Below are 16,652 nucleotides of genomic sequence, written 5' to 3' on the forward strand. Positions count from 1 at the left end.
CCTAGTCCCACTTCTGGATTTTGTATAACATGAGAAAAACTCTTTACTCCTTTAAACCAGTAAACCGGCTCTCAAATTTAGCTGCTTATTGGAATCAACTCCTAATGTTTAGGTCACACTGTATACCACTAATTGGATAGGAATCTCTGGTGGTGGGATCTAAACCTTAGTAGTTTTTAAAACTCCCCAGTGAAGGGTCCTGGTCAAATAAAGAACTAGTGTCTGAAAATTAGCCAGTGAAAACCCTATGGATCACAACAGAATATTGTCTGATACAGTGCTGGAAGATGAGCTCCCTAGGTTGGAAGACACTAAAATACACAGTAGCCACAATGATGAACTCAAGAATACCAATGATTGTGAAGATTGTGTAGGACCTAGTAACATTTTGTTCTGTTGTATATAGAATCACCATGAGTCAAAGCCAACTCGATGGCTACTAACAGCAACAACATTGTTGGACTATTGTTTCAACACATGACTAAATTACAATTGTGTTTAACTAAGAATAACAAAAAAACCATCAAACATTGTTTTAAACCACTGGTTTTCAAACTTGGTTACGATATATATATTTGTTTAGGCCTACTTTTTTTTTTTTTTTTTTTACTTAGATGGTGCAAGACTGGGCAATGTTTCATTCTGTTATGCATAAGGCCGCTATGAGTCAGAGCTGACCTGATGGCAACCAGCAACAATGATCACTTTTAGCGAGCCTGTTTCTCTGATCGAACTCTGACTAAGATATCGTGACCTCTCTATGTTGAAACTCCTGTCCATTATCTAAAAGCTGTTGGTAAAATCTAATATAACATAGAAGTGGCTAAGTGGAGACTAGGAAAGAAGAGAGGGGGCTTTGCCTATGTTTTTGATGAGATGATTTCAGGAGAGGAGATAATCCAGTACAGTGAAGGCAATATGGTCAAAAGAGATTGAGAAAAAATCCAGAAGGAGAAACACGGAGCAAGAGGAAATGGGTGACAACCGGGGAATGCATGCAGCAATTTCTTGTCCTCCCTCTCCCCAAATATTCACAAGTATTCTGGAGGGAACCAAATATCCTGTAGATATATGCTGGGTAGTGAACTTTGTAGTTGACTCCTCTAAACCTATTCTGTTCCTGCTCCAGAGACGGGCCCTATTTTGACTAAGCCCGTTTGTAGCAATCCAATTTCCCTGACTAGTGATTGGTTCAGGCATAGGCTGGGCTAAGCCAATTTAGACCAAGACGAATTTTACTGGGGGCTTTTGGGAAATAAATATTCCCACTTCTGGAAGAGCCATGGGAAGTCACTTTCTCCTGATGAACCTAAATAAGGAGTTATATAGCGCTAATTGTATGACCGCTAGGGGAATAGTCTCTGTATGAAGCCAACAGTATGGACAGGAGAGCAGAGACGTGGAAGAACCTGGATCTTTGATGACACAATTGAGCCTCTAGATCAATCAATCTACAGCCTGGGACCTTGAGGTTCAATGCCCTGGAGAAACAAAGAGAAGAGCCTTGAAAGCTGATTCCAAATATCTAGAATTTCTCAGATCAGAAAAGAATATCATTCATTCTATATGGATCTAGGGGACAGAGTTATAACTGAAGGAAAGAAGGAAGGAAAATGAGACTTTTGAGTACCTACTATATCCCTAGTACTGAGCTGTCTCTTATAGAAGTAACAAGAAGCACTAACAGTAAGAGTCCTGCCAGAATGGGATAGCTTTTCTTGGGAGGACCGAGATCCCAAGAGCTAGACGTGTTCAAACTATCAAGGTCTGGAGGTAACCTTGATAATTATCTTTGTCAAATCCGCTCCTGGCCTCAGAAAAATTCAAGGTTCTGTAAAAAGAAAAACCCAGTGAGGAGAACCCACTCGAAGCCTAGGGTAAGACCCAAACTTGCTCAGAGGACATTTTACAGTCCATTGACTTAGGCAGTGAGAGGCTCTGGTGAGATAAAGAGCTTGCTTTCTACTCTAGGAATATTCCTTCCTTATACATAATTCAAAATGAGAAGAAATCATATGGCAGGCCATGCATCTTAATTTTTGATCCAGAAACCATGGCCACTGTTTTCTAGTGTCTGTTTCTCTAGTGTCTCCTTTCCTTCAAGGAGTCTATTCAACTGATAGACTTTCTTACTTATCATTGTGGAGTTGCCTTTCATTAGCAGATGTGTATGTCTTATGGGGCTACCCAAGATAGGAGGGTTAGAAAGGACCAATACATTATCAGAAGATAGAAAACTATAGCAACTTTGAAGTCCTTCTTGGTACAGGAAATCAACTATATTACTATCTTCCTCTTTTCCCATCTGTGTCTTTTCATCAATTTAGAAGTGATTCTTCTTATGCACACTTCTGGCAGTCTCAGGCTGTACCTACTTATGGTTAGTTCAGAAGCACGGGGGGATGAAATTAAGCCACAGTCTCTTTACAGCATCTGGAGGCCCAGCCTTAATGACTGGCATCCCATGTAACCCTCCAGGTACCCTTTGCTTCAGTAGGACCCAACAGTCAAAGCCTCAGAGAGGACTCCTGGAGGCTGGTGTGACTCATTCATCAAGACCAAGTCTGCTGGATTAGACCTGTATTTAGTAAGGGTCTTATTAGTTGAAAGGAATTGTTGTTGTTAGGTGCTCTCAAGTCGGTTCCAACTTGTAGCGATCCTGTGTACAACAGAATGAAACACAGCCCAGTCCTGCGCCAACCTCACAATCATTGCTATGTTTGAGCTCATTGCTGTAGCCACTGTGTCAATCCATCTCATTGAGGGTCTTCCTCTTTTTCGCTGACACTTTAGTTTACCAAGCATGGTGTGCTTCTCCAGGGACTGGTCCCTCCTGATAAAAGTAAGTGAGACGGAGTCTAACCATACTCGCTTCTAAGGAGCATCCTGGCTGTACTTCTTCCATTCTGGCTGTATTTCTTCTATCCTGGCTGTTACTTCTTTCATTCTGACTGTACTTCTTCCAAGACAGATTTGTTTTTTCTTTCAGCAGTCCATGGTATATTCTATATTCTTTGCCAACATTGTAATTCAAAGGCATCAAATCTTCAGTCTTCCTTATTCATTGACCGGCTTTCGCATGCATATGAGGCAATTGAAAATACCATGACTTGGGTCAGGCATAACTTAGTCCTCAAAGTGACATCTTTGTTTTTTTAACACTTTAAAGAGGTCCTTTGCAGCAGATTTGCCCAATGCAATACTCATTTGATTTTTTGACTTCTGCTTCTATGGGCATTGATTGTGAGTCCAAGTAAAATGAAATCCTTGATAATTTCAATCTTTTCTCCATTTATCATGATGTTGCTTACTGGTCCAGTTGTGAGGATTTTTGTTTTCTTTATGCTGAAGTGTAATCCATACTGAAGACTGTAGTGTTTGATCTTCATTAGTAAGTGCTTCAAGTCCTCTTTACTTTCAGCAAGTAAGGTGGTGTCATCTGCGTAACGCAGGTTGTTAATGAGTCTTCCTCTGATCCTGATGCCCCGTTCTTCTTCATATAGTCCAGCTTCTTGGATTATTTATTTGCTCAGCATACAGATTGATCCTTTCACGTTAGCTAGTCTATATTCAAGAGCAAGTTTCAGAGTCTCTTCTGATATCCATTTTGGTCTTTTCTTTTTTTAACTATTGTTCAAATTTTTTGTGTCTTTTAAGTGAAAGTTTCATTTAAAATTTTTATATACAAATTGTTTTAGGACACTAGTTGCAATCCTGGCAATGTGTCAGCACTCTCCACCTTATCCTTTGCACCCTGGATTATCAGTGTCCATTCACTCAGTTTTCCTGTCCCTTGCTGCTTTCTCATCTTTGGTTTTGAGCTGGTGTTGCCCATTTGGTCTTGTATACTTGATTGAACTAAGGATCATGTTCCTTACCTGTATTACTAGTTGCTTTATACGCCTGCCTAATCTTTGGCTGAAAGGTGGCGTTCAAGAGTGGCTTCAGTTCTTTTTTTTTCTTTTTTTTCAAATGTGTCTTAAGCAAAGTTCGCAGTTCAAGTCAGTTTCTCATACAAAAATTTATACACACATTGTTACGTGACCCTAGTTGCTCTCCCTATAAGGTGACAACACATCCCTCCTTTCCACACTGTATTTTCCGTGTCCATTTAACCAGCTCTTGTCCTCCTCTGCCTTCTTACTTTGCCTCCGGACAGGAGCTGCCCATTTAGTCTCATGTGTCTTCTTGAGCTAAGAAGCACACTCTTCATAAGTATCATTTTATGTCTTATAGTTCAGAGTTGGCTTCAGGAATGGTTTTAGTTTTGGGCTAACAGAGAGTCTGGGGGCCGTGTTTTCTGGGGTCTCTCCAGTCTCAGTGAGACCATTAAGTCTGGTCTTTTTACTAGAATTTGAGGTCTGCACTCCACTTTTCTCCTGCTCCATCAGGGACCGTCTGTTGTGTTCCCTGTCACGGTGGTCATTGGTGTTAGCCAGGTACCATCTAGTTCTCCTGGTCTCAGGCTGATGGAGTCTCTGGTTTATGTGGTCCTTTCTGTCTCTTGGGCTCCTATTTTCCTTGTGTCTTTGGTGTTCTTCATTTTCCTTTGTTCCAGGTGGGTAGGGACCAATTGATTCACTTTAGATGGCCACTTGCTAGTTTTTAAGACCCCAGACGACGAGTGGCTTCAGTTCTGAGTTAGCAGGGTGCCCAGGGGCCAAAGCCTTGGGTGTTCCTCCAGTTACCATCAGACCAGGAGGTCTTTTCTTTCTTTCCTGTCTTTTTAATAACCTTCATGTATGATGTCCTTTATGTCATCCCACAACTCATCTGGTTTTCGGTCATTAGTGTTCAGTGTGTCTAATCGATTCTTCAGATGGTCTCCAAATTCAGGCGGGATATACTCAGTGTCGTGCTTTGGCTTTTATGGACTTGTTCTACTTTTCTTCAGCTTCAACTTGAACTTGCAGATGAGCAATTGATGGTCTGTTCCACAGTCAGCCCCTGGGCTTGTTCTGACTGATGATACTGAGCTTCTCCATCATTTCTTTCCACAGATGCAGTCGATTTGATTTCTCTGTCATCTGTCTGGGGAGGTCCACAAGTATAGTCACTGTTTTTTGTTGTTGAAAAAAGTTATTTGCAGTAAATAAGTCATTGGGTTTGCAAAATTCTATCACGTGATCTCTGGCATTGTTACTATCGCCAAGGCTGTATTTTCCAACTACCAATCCTTCTTTATTTCCAACTTTCACATTCCAATCACCAGTAATTATTAGTGCATCTTGATTGCATTTTTGATCAATTTCAGACTGCAAAAGTTGGTAAAAATCTTCAATTTCTTGATCTTTGGCCTTTGCGGTTAGAGTGTAAATTTAAATAATAGTCATATTAACAAGTCTTCCTTGTAGGTGTATGGGTATTATCCTATCACTGATAGTGTTGTACTTCAGGATAGATGTTGAAATGTTCCTTTTCACGACAAATGCAACGCCATTCCTCTTCAATTTGTCATTCTGGCATAGTAAACCATATGATTGTCTGATTCACAATGGCCAATACCAGTCCATTTCAGTTTCCTCATGCCTAGGTATTCATCTTTATGTGTTCCGTTTCATTTTGGATGATTTCCAATTTTCCTAGATTCATACTTTGTACATCTCATGTTCTGATTATTAATGGATGTTTGCAGATGTTTCTTCTCATTGTGAGTCGTGCCACATCATGAAATGAAGGTCCCCAGAGGTTTGTTTACTCTGTCCATGTCATTAAAGTCAACTCTACTTTGAGGAGGCAGCTCTCCCCGGTCATGCTTTGAATGCCTTCCAACCTGAGGGGCTCATTTTCTGGCACTATATCCGATAATGTTGCCCTGCTGTTTATAAAGTTTTCATTGGCTAATTTTTTTTAGAAGTGGACAGCCAGGTCCTTCTTCCTACTCTGTCTTAGCCTGGAAGCTCTGCTGAAACCTGTCCACCATGGGTGACACTGCTGGTATTTGAAATACCAGTGGCATAACTTCCAGCATCACAGCAACATGCAAGCCACCACAGTATGACAATCTGACAGATGAGTGGTAGAAGAAATTAAAAAAAAAAAAAGAACCCAAACCCGTTGCTGTCAAGTCGATTCTGAGTCATAGTGACCCTATAGGACAAAGTAGAATTGCCCTATAGGGTTTCCAAGGAGTGGCTAGTGAATTAGAACTGCTGACCTTTTGGTTAGCAGCTGAGCTCTTAACCACTGCACCACCGGGGCTCCTGTAGATGGAATGGTACCCCAAATAAAGCCAGACTTAAAAAATAAACAAACAAGAAATACACATACAGAAGTGTCTCCTAGAACTCAAGGACATGATTGCAGTAGGCCCTCAGGAATGAAGTGGAACCAGGCCCTCAAATGCTGACCCAACTCTCCATATCCTATCTCTGCTACTCTCTGCACAACAATTTCATTCTTTATTCTTATTTCAGAGTGATCTCCTCTGGTCCAGAATTCATGTGGCTGAAAACATGGCCGGTAGTGCTTACATACAGCTTTAGCTACCTGGAGAGAGACTGACTCTATTTCCTGTTCCAGTGGCAAACTTTTTGGGGAAGGATTCTGATTAGTTAGCTTGGTTCAAGTGCTTGGGAGAGAGGTCATATTGTGAAAGCATTATGGATAGGTTGGGGATGGGTGGGGAGGTAATTGTGAGAAGGTTTTTTTCCAGAAGAAGGGGTCTAGGTTGATAAATTATGGAGGTCTACTAAATAGACCAATTTTTCTGTCTGATCATAATCATAATAACAAAAGTAAATTTAAAAATAAATAATAACTAATATTTATAGAGCTTACTATGTTCTGGAATATATATGTGTTTACACACACACGTATATATGTATATATGTATTTTTTCAGTTAGTCCTCACAGTAACCTGTGAAGTAGGTAATACTTAAAAAGAGAAAACTGAGAGAAGGCGTTCATAATAATAATAGAATAACAGGTAATACTAACTGATCACTGCGTACTATGTGCTAATTGCTTGTGTTAAGCCATTTTGATACATTGTTATTTAATCCTACCACAGCTGTATGAGGTAAATCTAATCTTTTTTTTCAATTTTACAAATGAGAAAACTGAGACTTAGTGTTAAGTACTAGTACAAGTAAGTAGCTGAGCTGGAACTTGAACCCAAGCTACCTGTTCCCAGAGTGTGTTTTTGCAGCATGACGCCTGAGTCCTTTTCCCTAGTTCTCCAGGCCTCTGCTTTATTCACTAAACATCACCACAAACCCAGGGTGCTGGTTGGGGCCTTGAAACTTTGCATAGGTCATGCTGGCTGCTTTTTCTGAACTGGATTTTGTCCTGGTTTTCATGCGTCTGACTCTGTGGGATCAATTGGCCCTAGGCCTCAGTTTTCTTATATGCAAAAATGAGTTACTATTAGAATTACGGAAGTTCTATATTTTGTCTATCATGTTCACTCGTAATCCCCTGCACCTGAAACAGTCCTGGGTACTTGACAACTATTCGTTAAATGAATGGGAGGAACTGAGACTCACAAAGGTCCTGCAACTATTAGGTTTTTGTGGAGGGTTAGGCAAGTGACAGGGGTGATGCAGAAGGGCTTTTCAGAAGCTGTGTATATGGGGGAGAAAGAGAGAGAGCATGTGCAAACTCAGTCACAAGACAGTTAAAGAGAGGAGAGAGGAAGGAACAAATAGGGGAGTTTGTTTAAGATTTACCAGTGGTCTGCAATGTAAATGTCTACTGTCTGTCCTCATGGAATTGGCAATAAAATCTATATTACTCATCATTGCTTTTAGCAGTGGATCTATCGAGCCCTAATCCCGGCTTCAAGGTAAATCCAGTGAATGGTGTGGGGCTGGGCACACATGGGTTACAGTTAAATGAGATAAAGTAAGTGAAATCTCTGGCCCAGCACTCGGCGCATAGAAGGCACTCGGAAAATGTCTGTTTCCCTGGGAGCCCATGACCTTGACTGACCTCCTGTGTCTCCCTCACCACAGCACAGGGTTTGGCATACAGAGAATTCTCAGAATGTTTGCCTCCCTGCCAAGTGGGTTTTCCAAGACTTCTGCATGATCCCATCAGAAAACACTGAGGTAAGGAGACTTATGTGCCACTTCACTCTATGCAGAATTTCTTCATGCCATGTGAAGTGGGAGTGCAGCTGACACACATACAAACACGCTCACACACTCACAAGAGAAAACACTCTTTAGCCTGGTTGAGAGACTCCTGGGTAAGCACTGATGTCATTTGTTTTCACAGAAACTGTAACAGGCTTCCGAGTTAAGCATTTGCTCAGCTGGCCTATGCTAATGATGATGGTTGCTTTGTGTCATTGCCTGTTGATGATGGTCATAGTCACACAGTGTACCATGAATGCCAAAACATTCCTGGGTAAAATGATTTTGTTGGAGTGAGCTGCTACAGAGGTCTGGCGGGGTCATGCTGGTTGCCCCACAAACACTGGCTCCGGGGATTCTACTCCAGGTGTAGTAGCAGGGGTTGTCATTATTAGTTGCCGTCGACTCAGTTCCTAGTCATGGCGACCCCATGTATATAGAGTAGAATTGCTCGATAGGGCAGATCACTGAGCCTTCTAAAAATCCCCTCCACATCTTCCCTATAGCTTGCTTAGCAACCACCTCCCTTCAAAAAAAATAAAAAAAACCTACCCAGTTATCCAAAAGGCAAGAATACCCTATTATTCTGAGGCACCTCTGGGTAGGTTCGAACTGCCAACCTTCAGCTGAGCACTTAACCATTTGTGCCACCCAGGGACTCCTGTAGAGGGGTAGAACAAAGGAAATGGCAACTAGTTTAGGCCCCCACCACAGATGCTCTCAGAGTTACCATAGATATTTTAATCAGGATGTCCCTTTCACTTGAATCAGAGCAATGCAATTTCTATATTTACTTGTTTGTGCTTTCTACCAGACTGTGCAACCTAGGAGGGCGGAGCTTGGACTTGTTCATCATTATATGTCTGTTGCTTAGTACAAAGCCAGGGCACAAAAGAGGCACTCAGCTCAAGCGTGGGGAACGGAAAAATGACTATGGCATCCTTCTCTGAGTCTTCTATTTCCAGGTTTTTTTTTTTTCTTTATACCCTTTCTTTGGCATGGGTCCCTGTTCACTGCAGGTGTCTCCTAAGAACTTGTGTCCCTATGTTTCCTTCTCATCCTGGAAACGGAAGTTTGTTTTGAAGGCTGCACTATTGTTTGTCCTGCTCGTAATTCCGAGCTGAATGGACTGATTTGTTGTGTGCTTGGCTGGTCTTCACACGGCATGTTTTTGTGATACGTAACACTTCCTTTCAGGTCAAATGTGGCCTGGTGAAGTAGCAGGCACGAGAGCACTTAGTGCAGCTGGTGTTCTAATTTCAAACTTCTCACTTTCTAATAGTATGAATTCAGGCAAATTACTGAATTCCATGGGACCTCAGTTTCCTCTGTCCATAAAGTGGGTATAACAAGGTGAATTTGGCCGGGATTGGGCCCAAAGATGTTTAGGTCTTGCAATAAACAGAAACTGAAAGAGAACTGTCATTTAAAAGTTGCAGGCAGGTTTGTGCCTTCTAAAAGACGGAATTTTTAGGAAAATGACTCCTATGGGCATTATGCAAATGTACAGCAAAGATCGTACTCTGGAATGGGGAAGGTTTGAGACTCTGTGGCACCAAGAAATGAAAATGTTGGGCAAAATTGTGTAAAACGTTGTCATCATATTAGGTGGAATCGAGCTCTCCAAATGATTTCCTTTGGAGCAATGTTTACTTCCTAAGTATGTATTTAGACTGCCATCTGTCTCTTTTATTATTGCTTGCACTTAGAAAATGGATGAGCCATTTTTTAAGTAGTCAATCGTAGAAGCTCAGTCACCGAAACATTGAAGATGGCTGTATTACCCTGGTCATAAGCTCATGTCAGAGAAAAGAATGTGAAAAAGAACTTAACTGGGCTTTGTGGGGCTCGGCATATGGGGCTGTCAGTATCATACACACTGTGTTCTATGATCAGATGGTTTTCCGATATTGTCTAGAAGCTGGAGTTTTCTGTGAAAGGGACACCTCGATTCTCAGGACTCTTGGAACAAGGTCAATCCTAAAGCAGGAAATAAAGACTCAGGAGATGAGCCTTAGATTGGAGCATGGAGAAGTAATTGCCTCCTTTATTCGGACCTTGAGGATTTAGAGAATCAAGAATGTCCCACTCTGGGGAGGTAGGTTGGCCCTTGTCCCATAGCAGCATCAGAGAGGAGTCAAGGAGTCCAACCTGGGGCCTGGGGCATCTCAGCAAAAATACTGGATTTTAAGTTTCTCTTTGTTGTAATCCTCTTTTCTTATCTCATGTCTTTATTAAAATCTTGTTAAAAGTTTCAGCCTAGTCATCTGTGTTATCACAATGGGGGTGTAGGGGAAGGGTCTGTACAGCCCATGCTGGGGTGAGCAGTGGGCTTAGGGAAGTTGTACCTAAGGGAAGCAGGTATTCAGACACAGGAGTCCCCCATGGTGAGCCAGGCAGCTGGCTCAGGTAAAAAGTACAGAAGAAATATATGCACTCCCTATGGATTGTCAGAAATAACTTTGGAGGTTAGCTCAATAAAAGCCTGGGTTTCTTAAATCAAGTAAGATGGGGGCTCAGCAAGCTACAGTGATTGGGGCATTAAATAGGTGCATTAGTTTACCAGCTGGTGAAATTTGACATATTTGAATTACATCAGGATACTAGTACCTACTTCATTCAGGTCTAAAGGGTCTGGTATTACAGTTCGGTCTCACTGAATGTAGCTATTATCATCCCTAGCAGGTTGAGTTGATCAGTCTCTGAGATACCTTCCTACTCAGAAGTTCTAAGAGTCTATGGGGTGTTAGAAGCACCACTGGAGTCTGCCTGGCTTGAGTGTCCATTGGTTCTTCCCACCACATCCTCCTCATTCACTCTCCTGTTTCCCTTCTGCTTGCATGAAGTATGAGACAACGCTGGACTGTTTCAGAAGGTGCACCCAATGCAACGTTGCAATTCATTAGGAGTCATCCTCAAGTGGAGAGACGCTTATACTTCAGATAGTCAGTCACATTCTTGGAAATCATTGTTCTGAACTAGCCTTTGTTGAAGGAGGGCCAGCTCCCATATATCTTGTAACATGCTGAGATATGGTTTGAACATTTCTTAAAAGACATGAAGGAGGAGTGCAAACAAAACCTTACTTCAAAACAGCAAAACAGTATAAATCAATAAAGGGCATCCAGATTGGCAAGGAAGAAGTCAAAGTACCTCTATTTGCAGATGACATGATCTTATACACAGAAAACCCAAAGGAATCCTCCAGAAAACTGCTGAAACTAATAGAAGAGTTCAGCAGAGTATCGGGATACAAGATAAACATACAAAAATCAGTGGATTCCTCTATACCAACAAAAAGAACATCGAAGAGGAAATCACCAAATCAATGCCCTTTACAGTAGCCCCCAAGAAGATAAAATACTTAGGAATAAATCTTACCAGAGATATAGAAGACTTATACAAAGAAAACTACAGTACACTTCTGCAAGAAACCAAAAGAGACTTACATAAGTGGAAGAACATACCTTGCTCACAGATAGGAAGACTTAATATTACAAAAATGTCTATTCTACAAAAGCGATCTATACATTTAATGCAATTCCAATCCAAATCCCAAGGACATTCTTTAATGAGATGGAGAAACAAATCACCAACTTCATATGGAAGGGAAAGAGGCCCTGAATAAATAAGGCATTACTGAAAAGGAAGAACAAAGTGGGAGGCCTTACTTTACCTGATTTTAGAACCGATTATACCGCCGCAGGAGTCAAAACAGCCTGGTGCTGGTACAACAACAGATACATGGACCAATGGAAGAGAATTAAGAATCCAGACATAAATCCATCCACATATGAGCAGTTGATATTTGACAAAGGCCCCAAACAGTTAAATGGGGAAAAGACAGTCTTTTTAACAAATGGTGCTGGCATAACTGGATATCCATCTGCAAAAAAATGAAACAAGACCCATACCTCACTCCATGCACAAAAACTAACTCAAAATGGATCAAAGACCTAAATATAAAATCTAAAACAATAAAGATCACGGAAGAAAAAATAGGGACAATGTTAGGAGCCTTAATACATGGCATAAACAGTATAGAAAACATTATACAGAACATAGAAGAAAAACTAGGTAACTGGGAGCTCCTAAAAATCAAACACCTATGCTCATCCAAAGACTTCACCAAAAGAGTAAAAAGACTACCTACAGACTGGGAAAAAGTTTTTAGCTATGACATTTCTGATCAGCGCCTGATCTCTAAAATCTACACGATACTGCAAAAACTCCACCACAAAAAGACAAAAAACCCAATTAAAAAATGGGCAAAAGATATGAATAGACACTGCACTAAAGAAGACATTCAGGTAGCTAACAGATATATGAGGAAATGTTCATGATCATTAGCCATTAGAGAAATGCAGATCAAAACTACAATAAGATTTCATCTCACTCCAACAAGGCTGGCATTAATCCAAAAAACACAAAATAATAAATGTTGGAGAGGCTGTGGAGAGATTGGAACACTTCTACACTGCTGGTAGGAATGTCAAATGGTACAACTACTTTGGAAATTGATTTGGTGCTTCCTTAAAAAGTTAGAAATAGAAGTACCATAGGATCCAGCAATCCCACTCCTTGGAATATATCCTAGAGAAAGAAGAGCCTTTACACAAACAGATATATGCACACCCATGTTTATTGCAGCACTGTTTACAATAGCAAAAAGATGGAAGCAACCAAGGTGCCCATTAGTGGATGCATGGATAAATAAATTATGGTATATTCACACAATGGAATACTATGCATCGATAAAGAACAGTGAGGAATCTGTGAAACATTTCATAATATAGAGGAACGTGGAAGGCATTATGCTGAGTGAAATTAGTCAGTTGCAAAAGGACAAATATTGTATAAGACCACTATTATAAGAACTTGAGAAATAGTTTAAACTGAGAAGAAAACATTCTTTTGTGGTTACAAGATGGGAGAGGGGGGTGGGAGAGGGACATTCACTCATTAGGTAGTAGATAAGAACTACTTTAGGTGAAGGGAAAGACAGCACACTATACAGGGGAGGTCAGCACAACTGGGCTAAACCAAAAGCAAAGAAGTTTCCTGAATAAACTGAATGCTTCAAAGGCCAGCATAGCAGGGGCAGGGGTCTGGGGACCATGGTTTCAGGGGACATCTAAGTCAATTGGCATAATAAAATCTATTAAGAAAACATTCTGCATCCCACTTTGAAGAGTGGCATCTGGGGTCTTAAACGCTAGCAAGCAGCCATCTAAGATGTATCAATTGGTCTCAACCCACCTGGATCAAAGGAGAATGAAGAACACCAAGGATGCAAGGTAATTACGAGCCCAAGAGACAGAAAGGACCACATAAACCAGAGACTACATCAGCCTGAGACCAGAAGAACTAGATGGTGTCCAGCTACAACAGATGACTGCTGTAACAGGGAACACAACAGAGAACCCCTGAGGGAGCAGGAGAGCAGGGGGATGCAGACCCCAAATTCTCGTTAGGCCAGACTTAATCAATCTGACTGAGACTGGAAGGACCAGTGGTCATGGCCCCCAGACCTTTTGTTGCCCCAGGACAGGAACCATTCCCGAAGCCAACTCTTCAGACATGGATTGGACTGGACAATGGGTTGGAGAGGGATGCTGGCGAGGAGTGAGCTTCTTGGATCACGTGGACACATGAGACTATGTTGGCATCTCCTGCCTGGAGGGGAGATGAGAAGGTGGAGGGGGTTAGGAGCTGGTGAAAAGGACACGAAAAGAGAGAGTGGAGGGAGAGTGCGGGCTGTCTCATTAGGGGGAGAGTAATTGGGAGTGTTTTTTTTTTTTTTTTTTTAGCAAGGTGTACATGGGTTTTTGTGTGAGAGACTGACTTGATTTTTAAAGTTTCACTTAAAGTACAATAAAAATTATTAAAAAAAAAAAACAGTATAAATCTTTCTTGAAATTCACACATGAGCAGATCAGGCCATGCTATGGGACAAGGCTAAAGAGCCATGTGCAGATTGTATTTTCCCAATATGTCTGGCCAGAACAACATCTCTTCTCTCATGGACTCTTCCTATGATGACACTTTGACCCTCTTTCTTTTGAGAGATGGGGGTCTATGTTCCATCTCCTTGAATATGAGTAGGCTTGTGACTTGGGTGGAAGTAATGTTATGTGACTTCTGAGTCTGTGTCATAAATGATAATATAGTTCCTGCTTGATTTTATGGGATGCTCACTCTTAGAACCTGTATTAGTTATCTATTGCTACATAACAAATCACTCCCAAATTTAGCAGTTTAAAACACACACATTTATTATTTAACTCACAGTTTCTGTGAGTCAGGAATTCAATTGTGGCTTAGCTGGATCCTCCAGTTCAGGGTGTCTCACAAGGCTACAATCAAGGTTTCAGCCAAGGCTGGGGTCTTATCCAAAGGCTCAAATGGGGAAGGATCTGCTTACAAGGGCACTTGTGTGGTCATTGCAGAATTCAGTTCTTTGAGGGCTCTTGGACTGAAGCTCTCAGTTCCTTACTGGCTGTTGGCCAGGGGCACCCTCAATTTCTTGCCATGTGTGTCTTTCCAACATGGCAACTTGTTTCATCAACGCTGGCTAATAAGACAGAAGTCACAATTTTTTGTAAACTAATCATGGAAGAAATATTCTCTCAACATTGCTTTACACTATTGGTTAGATGCAAGATACTCAAGGGGAGGGGACTACACAAGTCCATGAATACCAGGAGGTAGGAATTATTGGGGGCCATCTTAATGGCTTCTAACCACAGAACCTAACCACTATGCTATGAGAAAGCCCAGTGGGAAGGCCACATGTAGATATTCCAGCTGACAGTCTTAGCTGAACTTCCAGCTGACAGCAAACATCAAACAGCAGACACACGAGTGAAAGAGCATTCAGATAATTCCAGCACTTAGTTATTGAGTAACTCTCAGCCTTTGAGATTTCCCAGCTGAGGCTCCAGACATAGCTGTCCCTGCTATGCCCTTTCTGAATTCACCAACAATCTGGTTGTTGTTTTATACCACTAAGTAGTAATTGGAATAAAACGCATGTCTTAAAGCTTCATTGCTTACCTCGTCACCTGATTTGACCATGTGAAATGTCCATATTGCACAAGTTTTGCAACTGGATTGGTATCACATTTCGGCTCAAAATTTGTAACCTGAGAATAATACCCTAAGGGTCCACACAGTTTTAAAAACCTTGAAACTTCCTGGTTGCCATAGACTCTACTTTCTTACTGGCTCATCTAATAAGAGCAGCACCCACTTTGGATGGATTTCCTGTAGCAGAAGTTTATAACCTACCTTCAAAGGGCAAAAACACTCGAGTTTTCCCAGGCTCAGTTCTGGGATACAGCTCAACTGTCATGGCCAAGGGCATACTCCTGAAGCAGACAGGATGTTCTAAACTTTCTCATCAGTCCATTTTGAATAGGATAATTATAGTGGTTGGTCTGGCATGAACCATGCATCAAAATAATTCTGCATACTTTTGGTTTGCAGATGAGTGTTGAGGTGGAAAAAATTTTGAATTATCTTAACATCTGGCACTAGAATTCCTCTATGAGAAGAGAGTGTATTTATTTGGAAAAAGTTTGATAGAGAAGCAGTAGTGATAGAAAAATGCTGCCCTGCCCCCCCAACACAGCCTCCAAGCATAAGGAAAGGAATTTTTTTCTGACTTTGGAGAGAGAGAGAGAAGAGGAAACAACAGAGGAGAGGAAAGGGAGAGGAGACAAAGAAAGCAGAGGAGTATGTGAAGGTAGGTGCAGTGAGGGTAGGTATAGTTTTGGGGCTAATAGAGGAAACCAATCATAAGCAGGTGGCCAAAATGGACCAAAGAGAGTGGGAATGTCCCATGAGGATTTTTAGATTGTCTGTTTTACAATGAGGAAACCCTGGTGGCGTAGAGGTTAAGTGCTACGGCTGCTAACCAAAAGGCTGGCAGTTCGAGTCCGCCAGGTGCTCCTTGGAAACTCTATGGGGCAGTTCTACTCTGTCCTATAGGGTTGCTATGAGTCAGAATAGACTCGATGGCAGTGGGTTTGGGTTTGCGTTTGGGGTTGTACAATGAGTGATGGAACGCCCTTCCTGTGATCCTCAGCATTTTCAGCAAAGTAGACTAATCTTACACATGGCTTGTATAAGGTTTTTTTTTTTTGGTTTTTGTTTTGCCACTGAAAGGACTAAATTTTGTGTCTGGACTGATGTGTATACCAGAGCTTTGAACTGGTTTGTTCTGATTCAAACCTCTGCTGAAAATTTGCATTTCTAACAAGCTCCCAGGTGATGTTAATACTGCCGGTTAGGAAACAATTCTGAGAACCACTGGTAGAGACCAAAACCAAACAAAACCCACTGCTGTTGAGTCGAATCCGACTCATGGCGACCCTATAGAGCAGAGTAGAACTGCCCCATAGAGTTTCCAAGGAACACCTGGCAGATTCGAACTGCTGACCTCTTGGTTAGCAGCCACAGCACTTAATCACTACACCACCAGGGTTTCCACTGGTAGAGAAGTGACTCTCAAAATTTACTACACATAAAGATCACCTGGGATCTTGTTAAACTGTAGGTTCTGATTCAGT

The 16,652-nt window shown here is 41.5% G+C and overlaps 1 long non-coding RNA gene across 2 annotated transcripts in view; it reads left to right on the plus strand.

The window, feature by feature from the left end:
• LOC126079385 (uncharacterized) overlaps positions 1-16,652 on the plus strand; it is a 70,616-nt gene that overhangs the window by 14,166 nt on the left and 39,798 nt on the right. The window contains exon 1 of one of the 2 annotated variants that reach the window (XR_007518206.1): positions 15,625-15,826. The exons of the other annotated variant lie outside the window; for it this stretch is intronic. This is a non-coding gene — a long non-coding RNA (uncharacterized LOC126079385). Of the gene's footprint in view, positions 1-15,624; positions 15,827-16,652 lie in introns of those variants that run through there. 2 annotated transcript variants of the gene reach the window in all.

Source organism: Elephas maximus, chromosome 7, assembly GCF_024166365.1.
Source record: "Elephas maximus indicus isolate mEleMax1 chromosome 7, mEleMax1 primary haplotype, whole genome shotgun sequence".
In the NCBI taxonomy this organism is placed as follows: domain Eukaryota; kingdom Metazoa; phylum Chordata; class Mammalia; order Proboscidea; family Elephantidae; genus Elephas; species Elephas maximus.